We start from the raw sequence: 12,397 nt of genomic DNA, 5'->3' as shown, positions 1-12,397 counted from the left end.
GAGACAGCCAAGGTGCCCGCGCCGGCTGCAGTAGTTGACAAGCCACAAGGGACGATTACGACCGCAGAGGCAGCGTCCGGTGCAGGTAAGCGGCCATTGCCGATTGCGAGGGATGAGTCAGCACCCTCTCGTAGAGAAAGGTTGGGTCAACATGTGCCTTTGGCAATTAAAGAGAAGATTTGGGCGGGGGAATATGTGAACATCTTCTCGTTGCTTGTTGATCATTATGAGGTGGAGCATGTTAAAGGCCGGAAAGACCTCATGCATCCGAGTGTTTGGCGCGCAAAAATGGCCGCCTTTAAAGTAAATGAGAATATTGGCAATTGGGGCAAAGCATGGGGGATTTTTACGTCGATCTTGGGGGAACGTAGGCCCGAGTTGCTTTCCGAGTTGCCGACCTATCAGTCGCGAATCATGGGGTACTCGACATCACACCAGGGTAACCATTGGTTCTGCTACGATAATCTTTTTAGAAAGGCTAAAGAGCATAATAAAAGCTTAACCTGGGATTGTTATGATTCTTTGACATGGGACAAAATGAAGGAGACAGGTATGTTGAAAATGCCGTTGGTAGGGAGTAATGTTGGCGAGTCCTCCCGCCAATATGCGGGGACGCCCTTTCGATCAGGTACGGGTACTGACGATTACTCGAGACCTGCCGGCAATACAGGGAAAAAGGGGTTCTGCTGGAATTTCAACCGAAATAAATGTACTAGGCCCCAGGGATCGTGTAAATTTAGACACGAATGTAGTGGGTGCGGGTCGTCCCATCCTGAGTCCACGTGCAGAGCCAAAACGGGTGATAACGGGGGTAGAGGAGGCGCCAAACAGGTCTAACAAAGTCCGAGGGGCGCCTTTACCTACCCCGATTGATACCTTGGCGATGATTCCCTGGCTCAGCGAATACCCGGATCGTACTTCTGCTGGGGTGCTGCGGAACGGGTTTTCGTATGGTTTCCGCATCCCAGTAGGGGACTTTCAGGGTGTGGAAAAGTGTAAAAATCAACTTTCGGTCCTGCAGCATGCGACCGTGGTACAGGAAAAAATCCGGAAGGAGGTTACTCGAGGTCGGGTCGCCGGCCCGTTTAGTATACCCCCGGTGCAGAATTTTGTTTGTTCCCCTTTAGGGGTGGTCCCCAAGAAGGACCCAGGTGAGTTCCGACTGATTCATAATTTATCAGCTCCACGTGGTCTTTCTGTAAACGATGCAATAGACCCGGAAGTGTGTTCGGTGCGGTACGCAACCTTCGATGAGGCCGTAGCCATTTTGAATCGCCTGGGGCCCGGGGCGCTGATGGCGAAGTCAGATATCGAATCAGCGTTCCGGTTGCTCCCGGTATACCCAGACGACCAGCGTCTCCTGGGTTTCATGTTTCAGGGTCAGTTTTACATGGATAGGTGTATGCCGATGGGGTGCTCTATATCCTGCGCCTATTTCGAGAAATTCAGTAGTTTTCTACAGTGGGTCTTCACAAAAAAGACGGGTTTCCAACATGTAATGCATTACCTTGATGATTTTTTGTTCCTGGGGGCAGCCGGGGATCTCGAATGTGGCCAGGCCTTGCCCGAATTTTGTGTTTTAATGAAGCAGTTTGGTGTGCCATTGGCACCAGGTAAGACGGTGGGTCCTGCGACTTGCCTCGAGTTTCTGGGGATCGAGTTAGACTCCGGTGAGGGTTGTTTTCGTTTACCAGCTGACAAAGTGTTGAAGTTCAGGGCAGCCTTGCAAATGTGTATAAGTGGATCTAAAGTTACGCTGCATCAATTACAGCAGTTAGTTGGACAGTTGAATTTTGCCCTGAGGGTTATACCAATGGCCCGCCCCTTTTCCCGTTCGATTGCCCAAGCTATGGTCGGCCTAAAGGAGGGTCATCATCGCACGAGACTATCGGCTGAGGTCCGCCAGGACATGCGCATTTGGTTAGCATTTCTGGTGGAGTTCAATGGTCGAGTCGTCTGGAACAAACCGGCCGTGTCCTCTGAAGAGCTGGGGCTATGGACAGATTCGGCAGGTAGCATGGGTTTTGGTGCCATCTTCGGCACAAAATGGTCGGCACAAAGGTGGCCGGCATGGTGGCATGACAATGGATTGACAAGTAATATTGCTTTCCTGGAACTTTTTCCCATTTTGGTGGCCCTGAGAACGTGGCCCGAAGGGTTCAAAGATCACTCTGTGGTATTTTGGTCTGACAATATGACCGTGGTCGAGTGTATCAATAGCCAGGCAGCACGATGCAAACTGATTTTGAGACTGCTCAAAGAAATTGTTTTACTATGTATGCAGCTGAATGTGCTATTCAGAGCTAGACATGTCCCGGGGGTAATGAACCAGGCGGCTGATGCACTGTCTCGTTTTCATATGCAGGCTTTCTCAGGTTTCCTTCCCACAGCGGACCCGGAGCCGGCACCCTTTCCCGAAGCTCTCTGGTCTCTCGGTGCCCCGAACTTCATCACCTCGTGGGAGAGAGTTTAGCACCAAGGACGAGGAAGGCATATGAAGGGGCGTTCCGGTCCTATTTAGCCTTTTTGGGGACTGATAGAGAGGGGCTTTGGGGACACGAGGAATGGGTAGTGAATTTTATGATGTCCTTGCGTAGGGCTGGGAAATCGGTGGCGACGGCTCAGAGGCATCGTGCTGCCATTTCCTTTGTTGCCAGGGCTCATGGTATCCAGGACCCGACAGCGTCTTTCGTTGTACAGAAAGCGCTGCGTGGGTGGCAACGCCTTGAGGGTCGCAGAGTAGATGAGAGGCGCCCGATAGGTTTGGATAGGTTGGCCCAGTTGTTGGCCACACTCCCTGCCACATGTTCATCTCAGTTTGAGACGGTGCTGTTCCGGGCCGCTTTTACGCTGGCATTTCATGGGGCGATGCGGGTAAGCGAGTTGGTGGCAAGGAACAAACAGGATGTGACAGGGGGTTTATGCCAGGAACACGTTCAGATCAGAGGAGAGACAATGACTGTATCCTTTGTCAGGTCCAAGACCGATCAAGGTGGGATGGGTAACTGCATAATCATACGCAGGATTCCCGGGTCCTCCATGTGTCCGGTAAAGTGTTTAGAAGACTACCTAGCACGAAGGGTGGCATCATGGGGGGGGACCTTGTTGAGACACGCGGACGCCACCCCACTGACAAAATTTCAGTTTCAGCGGGTGCTTGCGATGTCAATTGCCGCTGCGGGCTTGAACCCGGGCGAGTTTGGGACCCATTCCTTTCGGATAGGGGCTGCTACAGAAGCTACAGCTAGGGGTCTTAATGTTGAACAAGTGAAACGAGTGGGGCGTTGGTCCTCCAATTGTTATAAGAGGTATGTGCGGTTGCACATGTTGTGAAGCTGTAATGATGTACTCACGCTTCCTGTTTTTGTTTGGTTTTCAGTTGCGCAAGCCTACGAGGCGGGGCGGACTATGCAGTCGACCCAACACCGGGCCAGCGGTCAGACATCACCGGCTGTGAAAAAGGAGGTGTGGGTCGTGGGCCACTCATACGTGAGGCGTGCCGCGGACGTATTCAAAGCAGGTGACATGATTCACGTAGCTGGGGAATACGGGTACAGTGTGTCCTTCTACGGAAGAGGCGGTCTCTGTATTGACCAGTTTCAAGCATTCTTCGAGGGTTTGTTAGGGCGGAAGAGGTCACCGCCGTCTATAGTCATAGTACATCTAGGGGGCAATGATTTGGTGACCACCGGTAGACGACTTCTCCTGGAGGCAATGCTTTCCACTGTAAGTTGGTTGGCGAGGAGAGTTCCGGGGTGCACAATTGCGTGGTCCCATATGATCCCACGAAAGGTGTGGCGGGGGGCTATTTCTGTTCCTGCTTTGAATCATTCTGTTAGAAAGCTTAATAACAATATGAGTAGGTTGTTCCGTTCCAGGACATTGCATTCTATTTCGCATGGCTGTATTAATGATGACAGTATGTATTTGGGGGATGGTGTGCATTTGTCTCGGGTGGGGAATGAGTTACTCATAGGAGACCTCTTAGCATGGTTAAAAACGTTATAACATGACCTTTAGGTAGGAGCTTTGTGGGGGGTCCGGATAGCCGGTCAACTATCCGGCCTGTGGCGGTAAGGTCATGATCGGTGAGCACTAATTGGAAGATCCCTATGAGTGGGCGTCACCCAACACGGATGGGAGCGCTCGGGAGAGGTGGCCATTGGCCCCTCAACGGGGAGGCGGTCCCTTCTAAGGATGGGTCGCCGAAAGAAAGGAAAGGCGGTCAAGGCCCCTTCCTGTGTAGGAGGGGTTACAGCCCCCTCCTGTGGAATTTCCCGGGGCCAGTGACGTCTGCGACGGCAGATGTGGTAAGTTGTGCGGGGTTTGGGGGGGGGTCTACGCTACCTTCTAGATACCTCACACGAGTCCTCGAACGACCTTTAAGTGGCGTCGAGTTTTATTGGTGCCCCCGTCAAGTCAAGGGAAATTGGTAGTTGCACTTGAGGTACGCCTCTGTGCTGTCGCCCCTCCCAAGTGGGGGGGGTATTTCTGGTTAGGGATCTTGACACCGGTTACGACCTTGCCGTTGGCCCTTAAACGTTAGGATGTACAATTTCAAAATTGCAAGTCAATGTTTTGTAGGATGTTAGTTCGGCTAGGAGAACCTCTGTATTAGAGAATCTGTTAAGGTTAGCCAAACATCGCAATGTGGTAATGAAATTGTACATTAATATGAAACTGTTGATTTAATGTTTTAATTTTGTTTTAATAAATACGGCCGGGAGGGTCACTCCCTCCCTCTTCCAAAAACTTCAAGAACTGTTTTCGGTTTCCCTCCTTTGGGGATTGTGTTGAGAGGGGGTGGCGGGTATCTCAGCCATATGGAAAGGGGCGACCACTCGGTCCCCCCGAACTTATGGCAGAGTACCACGATCCCCCCGGGAAGCCATCTTGGGCGGGAAGCGAGTCTCGGCTGGTATGCCCGAAGCGGCGTAGCCGGGGCGCGCTTTTTCCCGCCCTAGAGTGGGCTGGCCTAGACACTGACGCGGCTGGCCACGCCCTCGGGGCAGGCCGGGGCGGGGTTACGCCCGCCCTGAAGACGGATAAAAGAGGACGCAAGACCGGAAGGCATCCTCTTGTTCCTGTGCTCTGAAGCTGCACCTCCTCGCTGCACGTGAGCTCGAGACGGGACGAAGAGCCAATTTTGACCCACCCACCAGCCCCTGAGAACAGCCAGTTGTTTTGAATAAAAGTTGATGGATAATTCTAAATTCGTTACAGGTTGTGGTATTATCGTGTTGATTTTGAGTATGTAATAAAGAATGGTCTATGTCATTTATGTTTCATGATTAAAGATATTCGGCTTTAGTGTTCATTTATAAGCATGCTTTTAATACGCTCGTAGTAGCCAATGTTTTTTGTTTTTAGTTTAGTAGGTTAGTTAGCATTGTCGTATTTATTTTGGTCGGGCGGTAAGGTCATGATCGGTGAGCACTAATTGGAAGATCCCTATGAGTGGGCGTCACCCAACACGGATGGGAGCGCTCGGGAGAGGTGGCCATTGGCCCCTCAAAGGGGAGGCGGTCCCTTCTAAGGATGGGTCGCCGAAAGAAAGGAAAGGCGGTCAAGGCCCCTTCCTGTGTAGGAGGGGTTACAGCCCCCTCCTGTGGAATTTCCCGGGGCCAGTGACGTCTGCGACGGCAGATGTGGTAAGTTGTGCGGGGTTTGGGGGGGGGTCTACGCTACCTTCTAGATACCTCACACGAGTCCTCGAACGACCTTTAAGTGGCGTCGAGTTTTATTGGTGCCCCCGTCAAGTCAAGGGAAATTGGTAGTTGCACTTGAGGTACGCCTCTGTGCTGTCGCCCCTCCCAAGTGGGGGGGGTATTTCTGGTTAGGGATCTTGACACCGGTTACGACCTTGCCGTTGGCCCTTAAACGTTAGGATGTACAATTTCAAAATTGCAAGTCAATGTTTTGTAGGATGTTAGTTCGGCTAGGAGAACCTCTGTATTAGAGAATCTGTTAAGGTTAGCCAAACTTCGCAATGTGGTAATGAAATTGTACATTAATATGAAACTGTTGATTTAATGTTTTAATTTTGTTTTAATAAATACGGCCGGGAGGGTCACTCCCTCCCTCTTCCAAAAACTTCAAGAACTGTTTCCGGTTTCCCTCCTTTGGGGATTGTGTTGAGAGGGGGTGGCGGGTATCTCAGCCATATACAAATAAAATAAAAATAAATGCGAAAAAACGGGGCTTTAAAATGCTGCAGGGCAATGCACAAGGAAACGCGACCAGCGCGACCAACAGCGAGGCGCCAAGTGAATTCTCAGCCTCAGGATACCTTACCAGGTAATCCCCTCGTGATGCTCGCCCTAAATAGCGTGCTCTCCGCGTCCCAGCTCACCTGGACGCTCCAAGATGGCGCTCACACTCCACTACCCAAGGCAAGATGTCCGCCGTCAACCACAACCTCCCCAGAACCGGACCCGCCAAACAGCGGTGGTTGTTCCAGAAATTATGTGCAAGGTAGGGGGCAGGAGGGGAGCTAGAAACGAGGGATAATACAAATAAAATAAAAATAAATGCGAAAAAACGGGGCTTTAAAATGCTGCAGGGCAATGCACAAGGAAACGCGACCAGCGCGACCAACAGCGAGGCGCCAAGTGAATTCTCAGCCTCAGGATACCTTACCAGGTAATCCCCTCGTGATGCTTGCCCTAAATAGCGTGCTCTCCGCGTCCCAGCTCACCTGGACGCTCCAAGATGGCGCTCACACTCCACTACCCAAGGCAAGATGTCCGCCGTCAACCACAACCTCCCCAGAACCGGACCCGCCAAACAGCGGTGGTTGTTCCAGAAATTATGTGCAAGGTAGGGGGCAGGAGGGGAGCTAAAAACGAGGGATAATACAAATAAAATAAAAATAAATGCAAAAAAACGGGGCTTTAAAATGCTGCAGGGCAATGCACAAGGAAACGCGACCAGCGCGACCAACAGCGAGGCGCCAAGTGAATTCTCAGCCTCAGGATACCTTACCAGGTAATCCCCTCGTGATGCTTGCCCTAAATAGCGTGCTCTCCGCGTCCCAGCTCACCTGGACGCTCCAAGATGGCGCTCACACTCCACTACCCAAGGCAAGATGTCCGCCGTCAACCACAACCTCCCCAGAACCGGACCCGCCAAACAGCGGTGGTTGTTCCAGAAATTATGTGCAAGGTAGGGGGCAGGAGGGGAGCTAAAAACGAGGGATAATACAAATAAAATAAAAATAAATGCGAAAAAACGGGGCTTTAAAATGCTGCAGGGCAATGCACAAGGAAACGCGACCAGCGCGACCAACAGCGAGGCGCCAAGTGAATTCTCAGCCTCAGGATACCTTACCAGGTAATCCCCTCGTGATGCTCGCCCTAAATAGCGTGCTCTCCGCGTCCCAGCTCACCTGGACGCTCCAAGATGGCGCTCACACTCCACTACCCAAGGCAAGATGTCCGCCGTCAACCACAACCTCCCCAGAACCGGACCCGCCAAACAGCGGTGGTTGTTCCAGAAATTATGTGCAAGGTAGGGGGCAGGAGGGGAGCTAAAAACGAGGGATAATACAAATAAAATAAAAATAAATGCGAAAAAACGGGGCTTTAAAATGCTGAAGGGCAATGCACAAGGAAACGCGACCAGCGCGACCAACAGCGAGGCGCCAAGTGAATTCTCAGCCTCAGGATACCTCAGGATACCCTCAGGATATATTGTCATTCTGATCTTGGCTGACAGCTGGGGATATATCTCAGTGGTAGAGCATTTGAATGCAGATCAAGAGGTCCCTGGTTCAAATCCGGGTGTCCCCTCATACTATTTTGAATCTGCTGTTTGTAGTTGGGAATTTTCATGAATCCCATTTGGATCATCTTTGACAGAGTCAGTGTTCCCTTGGATGTTACACTTTAATACCATTACAGTGTTGCTGATTAAAACTTGTGAGTAACTGCATTTTTTACACTGGGCTTGGTATTCCCTATGGGAAATTACTGAAACATCATTGATCTATTTTGGAATTCGGCTCTACCTTTCACAGCTCTAAACAAAGGGAATGGACTATGAAACCAATTGACAAATTTGTTATACTGTTTGGTGCTCTCTTGAATCGCACTAAAGAAATGGCTTAGAATACTGGGCAGCTATGCAATCAATCTATTTCTCATTACACCTGTGTCCTCAGTCTTACATATATTCCATCTCTTCTCTGTCCATACAAAGTATGTGTTTGTTTGAAGCACTTCATTTTTGTGCAACTTAGGAACTATTTAATTTCTCCTTGAAAGCTCTGCCTACGTGCAAGATGTACAAACCCTCGTTGCAGTTGCAAGAAGGCTGGTCTGAAGAATCAGGCCAGTTGCAAGCACAAAGTGGCTTTTTTTGATGTATTAAATTGAAGGTACTTGAAAGGGGTGTTTGGGTGTTCCTTCCAAATACCGAATTGTAGTGGTATGTAGAAATGTTTTTCCATCGTAATTTGGCCAAAAAACAATCATACTTCACCACCATCTCGGTGATTGTGGTAACCAATCATCAAATGATAATGTGTCACGTAAAAACCTCTTCCCCTTTAAGAATGTTTCAAAACAATCATTGTATGTAGAGGCATTGGTCGTATGTACCACTGCCTATTCAAATAAAATAGCAATGAAACAAATTAATCTGTTTTTTAAATGATCCAGTTTTACTTTAATAAATAATATTAAGGACTACTTCTCATGTTCCACAGTTTCAAGCCTGTACTTTCCGGCACAACTTAGCATGATCCTCTCACTCTTTCATGATGTACTGCTATTATGTCATTCTGATTTTACTGAAAAGCTGGGGATATAGCTCAGTGGTAGAGCATTTGACTGCAGATCAAGAGGTCCCTGGTTCAAATCCGGGTGTCCCCTCAGACTATTTTGATTCTGTTGTTTGTAGTTGGGACTTTTCATCAATTCCTTTTGGATCATCTTTGACAGAGTCAGTGTTCCCTTGGATATTGCACTTTAATATCATTACAGAGTTTGCTGCTCAAAACCTGTGAGTAAATGCAGTTTTAACACTCAGCTTGGTGTTCCATTTGGGAACTTTCTGAAAGATCATTGATCTATTTTGGAATTTGGCTCTTCCTTTTACAGCACTAAAGAAAGGGAATGGACTATGAAATAAATTGACAAATTTGTTATACTGTTTGGTGCTTTCTTGAATCGCACTAAAGAAATGGCTTAGAATACTGTGCAGCGATGCAGTCAGTCTATTTCTCATTTCACCTGTGTCCTCAGTCTTACATATATTCCACCTTTTCCCTGTGCATCCAAAGTATGTGCTTGTTTGAAGCACTTCATTTTTGTGCAACGTAGGAACTATTTAATTTCTCCTTAAATGCTCTGCCTACGTGCAAGATGTACGAACCATTGTTGCAGTTGCAAGAAGGCTGGCTTGAAGAATCAGGCCATTTGCAAGCACAAAGTGGCTTTTTCTGATGTTTTAAATCGAAGGTCCGTGAAAGGGGTGTTTGGGTGTACCTTCCAAATACCGAATTGTAGTGGTATGTAGAAATGTTTTTCCACCGTAATGTGGCCCAAAACAATCATACTTCATCACCATCTGAGTGATTGTGGTAACCAAACATGAAACAATAAGGTATCCCGTAAAAACCTCTTACCCTTTGAGAATGTTTCAAAACAAACATTTTAAGTGCAGGCATTGGTCCTATGTACTACTGCCTATTCAAATAAAATACCAATCAAACAAATACATATATTTTTTTTAATGATCCATTTTTCCTTTAATAAATAATATTAAGAACTACTTCTTCAGTTCCACAGTTTCAAGGTTGTACTTTCCGGCACAACTTAGCATGATCCTCGCACTCTTTCATGATGTACTGATATATTGTCATTCTGATCTTGGCTGACAGCTGGGGATATAGCTCAGTGGTAGAGCATTTGACTGCAGATCAAGAGGTCCCTGGTTCAAATCCGGGTGTCCCCTCAGACTATTTTGATTCTGTTGTTTGTAGTTGGGACTTTTCATCAATTCCTTTTGGATCATCTTTGACAGAGTCAGTGTTCCCTTGGATATTGCACTTTAATAACATTACATAGTTTGCTGCTCAAAACCTGTGAGTAAATGGAGTTTTAACACTCGGCTTGGTATTCCCTTTGGGAAATTTCTGAAAGATCATTGATCTATTTTGGAATTTGGCTCTTCCTTTTACAGCACTAAAGAAAGGGAATGGACTATGAAACAAATTGACAAATTTGTTATACTGTTTGATGCTCTCTTGAATCGCACTAAAGAAATGGCTTAGAATACTGTGCAGCGATGCAGTCAGTCTATTTCTCATTTCACCTGTGTCCTCAGTCTTACATATATTCCAGCTTTTCCCTGTGCATTAAAAGTATGTGCTTGTTTGAAGCACTTCATTTTTGTGCAACGTAGGAACTATTTAATTTCTCCTTGAAAGCTCTGCCTACTTGCAAGATGTTCAAACCCTCGTTGCAGTTGCAAGAAGGCTGGTCTGAAGAATCAGGCCAGTTGCAAGCACAAAGTGGATTTTTTTGATGTATTAAATCGAAGGTACTTGAAAGGGGTGTTTGGGTGTTCCTTCCAAATACCGAATTGTAGTGGTATGTAGAAATGTTTTTCCTCCGTAATTTGGCCAAAAAACAATCATACTTCACCACCATCTCGGTGATTGTGGTAACCAATCATCAAATGATAATGTGTCACGTAAAAACCTCTTCCCCTTTAAGAATGTTTCAAAACAATCATTGTATGTAGAGGCATTGGTCGTATGTACCACTGCCTATTCAAATAAAATAGCAATGAAACAAATTAATCTGTTTTTTAAATGATCCAGTTTTACTTTAATAAATAATATTAAGGACTACTTCTCATGTTCCACAGTTTCAAGCCTGTACTTTCCGGCACAACTTAGCATGATCCTCTCACTCTTTCATGATGTACTGCTATTATGTCATTCTGATTTTACTGAAAAGGTGGGGATATAGCTCAGTGGTAGAGCATTTGATTGCAGATCAAGAGGTCCCTGGTTCAAATCCGGGTGTCCCCTCAGACTATTTTGATTCTGTTGTTTGTAGTTGGGACTTTTCATCAATTCCTTTTGGATCATCTTTGACAGAGTCAGTGTTCCCTTGGATATTGCACTTTAATATCATTACAGAGTTTGCTGCTCAAAACCTGTGAGTAAATGCAGTTTTAACACTCAGCTTGGTGTTCCATTTGGGAACTTTCTGAAAGATCATTGATCTATTTTGGAATTTGGCTCTTCCTTTTACAGCACTAAAGAAAGGGAATGGACTATGAAATAAATTGACAAATTTGTTATACTGTTTGGTGCTTTCTTGAATCGCACTAAAGAAATGGCTTAGAATACTGTGCAGCGATGCAGTCAGTCTATTTCTCATTTCACCTGTGTCCTCAGTCTTACATATATTCCACCTTTTCCCTGTGCATCCAAAGTATGTGCTTGTTTGAAGCACTTCATTTTTGTGCAACGTAGGAACTATTTAATTTCTACTTAAATGCTCTGCCTACGTGCAAGATGTACGAACCATTGTTGCAGTTGCAAGAAGGCTGGCTTGAAGAATCAGGCCATTTGCAAGCACAAAGTGGCTTTTTCTGATGTTTTAAATCGAAGGTCCGTGAAAGGGGTGTTTGGGTGTACCTTCCAAATACCGAATTGCAGTGGTATGTAGAAATGTTTTTCCACCGTAATGTGGCCCAAAACAATCATACTTCATCACCATCTGAGTGATTGTGGTAACCAAACATGAAACAATAAGGTATCCCGTAAAAACCTCTTACCCTTTGAGAATGTTTCAAAACAAACATTTTAAGTGCAGGCATTGGTCCTATGTACTACTGCCTATTCAAATAAAATACCAATCAAACAAATACATATATTTTTTTTAATGATCCATTTTTCCTTTAATAAATAATATTAAGAACTACTTCTTCAGTTCCACAGTTTCAAGGTTGTACTTTCCGGCACAACTTAGCATGATCCTCGCACTCTTTCATGATGTACTGATATATTGTCATTCTGATCTTGGCTGACAGCTGGGGATATAGCTCAGTGGTAGAGCATTTGACTGCAGATCAAGAGGTCCCTGGTTCAAATACGGGTGTCCCCTCAGACTATTTTGATTCTGTTGTTTGTAGTTGGGACTTTTCATCAATTCCTTTTGGATCATCTTTGACAGAGTCAGTGTACCCTTGGATATTGCACTTTAATAACATTACATAGTTTGCTGATTAAAACTTGTGAGTAACTGCATTTTTTACACTGGGCTTGGTATTCCCTATGGGAAATTTCTGAAACATCATTGATCTATTTTGGAATTCGGCTCTACCTTTCACAGCTCTAAACAAAGGGAATGGACTATGAAACCAATTGACAAATTTG

General features: G+C 46.4%; 5 non-coding genes across 5 annotated transcripts; all 5 read left to right on the top strand.

The window, feature by feature from the left end:
* Positions 1 to 7,718: 7,718 nt before the first annotated feature.
* Positions 7,719 to 7,790, top strand: TRNAC-GCA (transfer RNA cysteine (anticodon GCA)). Its single transcript has one exon. It is a non-coding gene; the product is annotated as a tRNA-Cys (tRNA).
* Positions 7,791 to 8,801: 1,011 nt separating this feature from the next.
* On the top strand, positions 8,802 to 8,873 carry TRNAC-GCA (transfer RNA cysteine (anticodon GCA)). The gene has a single exon. It is a non-coding gene; the product is annotated as a tRNA-Cys (tRNA).
* A 1,012-nt stretch (positions 8,874 to 9,885) lies between these two features.
* Positions 9,886 to 9,957, top strand: TRNAC-GCA (transfer RNA cysteine (anticodon GCA)). Its single transcript has one exon. It is a non-coding gene; the product is annotated as a tRNA-Cys (tRNA).
* A 1,012-nt stretch (positions 9,958 to 10,969) lies between these two features.
* Positions 10,970 to 11,041, top strand: TRNAC-GCA (transfer RNA cysteine (anticodon GCA)). Its single transcript has one exon. It is a non-coding gene; the product is annotated as a tRNA-Cys (tRNA).
* Positions 11,042 to 12,053: 1,012 nt separating this feature from the next.
* On the top strand, positions 12,054 to 12,125 carry TRNAC-GCA (transfer RNA cysteine (anticodon GCA)). The gene has a single exon. It is a non-coding gene; the product is annotated as a tRNA-Cys (tRNA).
* Positions 12,126 to 12,397: the final 272 nt, after the last annotated feature.

Source organism: Lissotriton vulgaris, chromosome 1_1, assembly GCF_964263255.1.
Source record: "Lissotriton vulgaris chromosome 1_1, aLisVul1.2, whole genome shotgun sequence".
NCBI classification, from domain to species: Eukaryota; Metazoa; Chordata; class Amphibia; order Caudata; family Salamandridae; genus Lissotriton; species Lissotriton vulgaris.
This window is presented reverse-complemented; position numbering and strand designations above follow the sequence as displayed.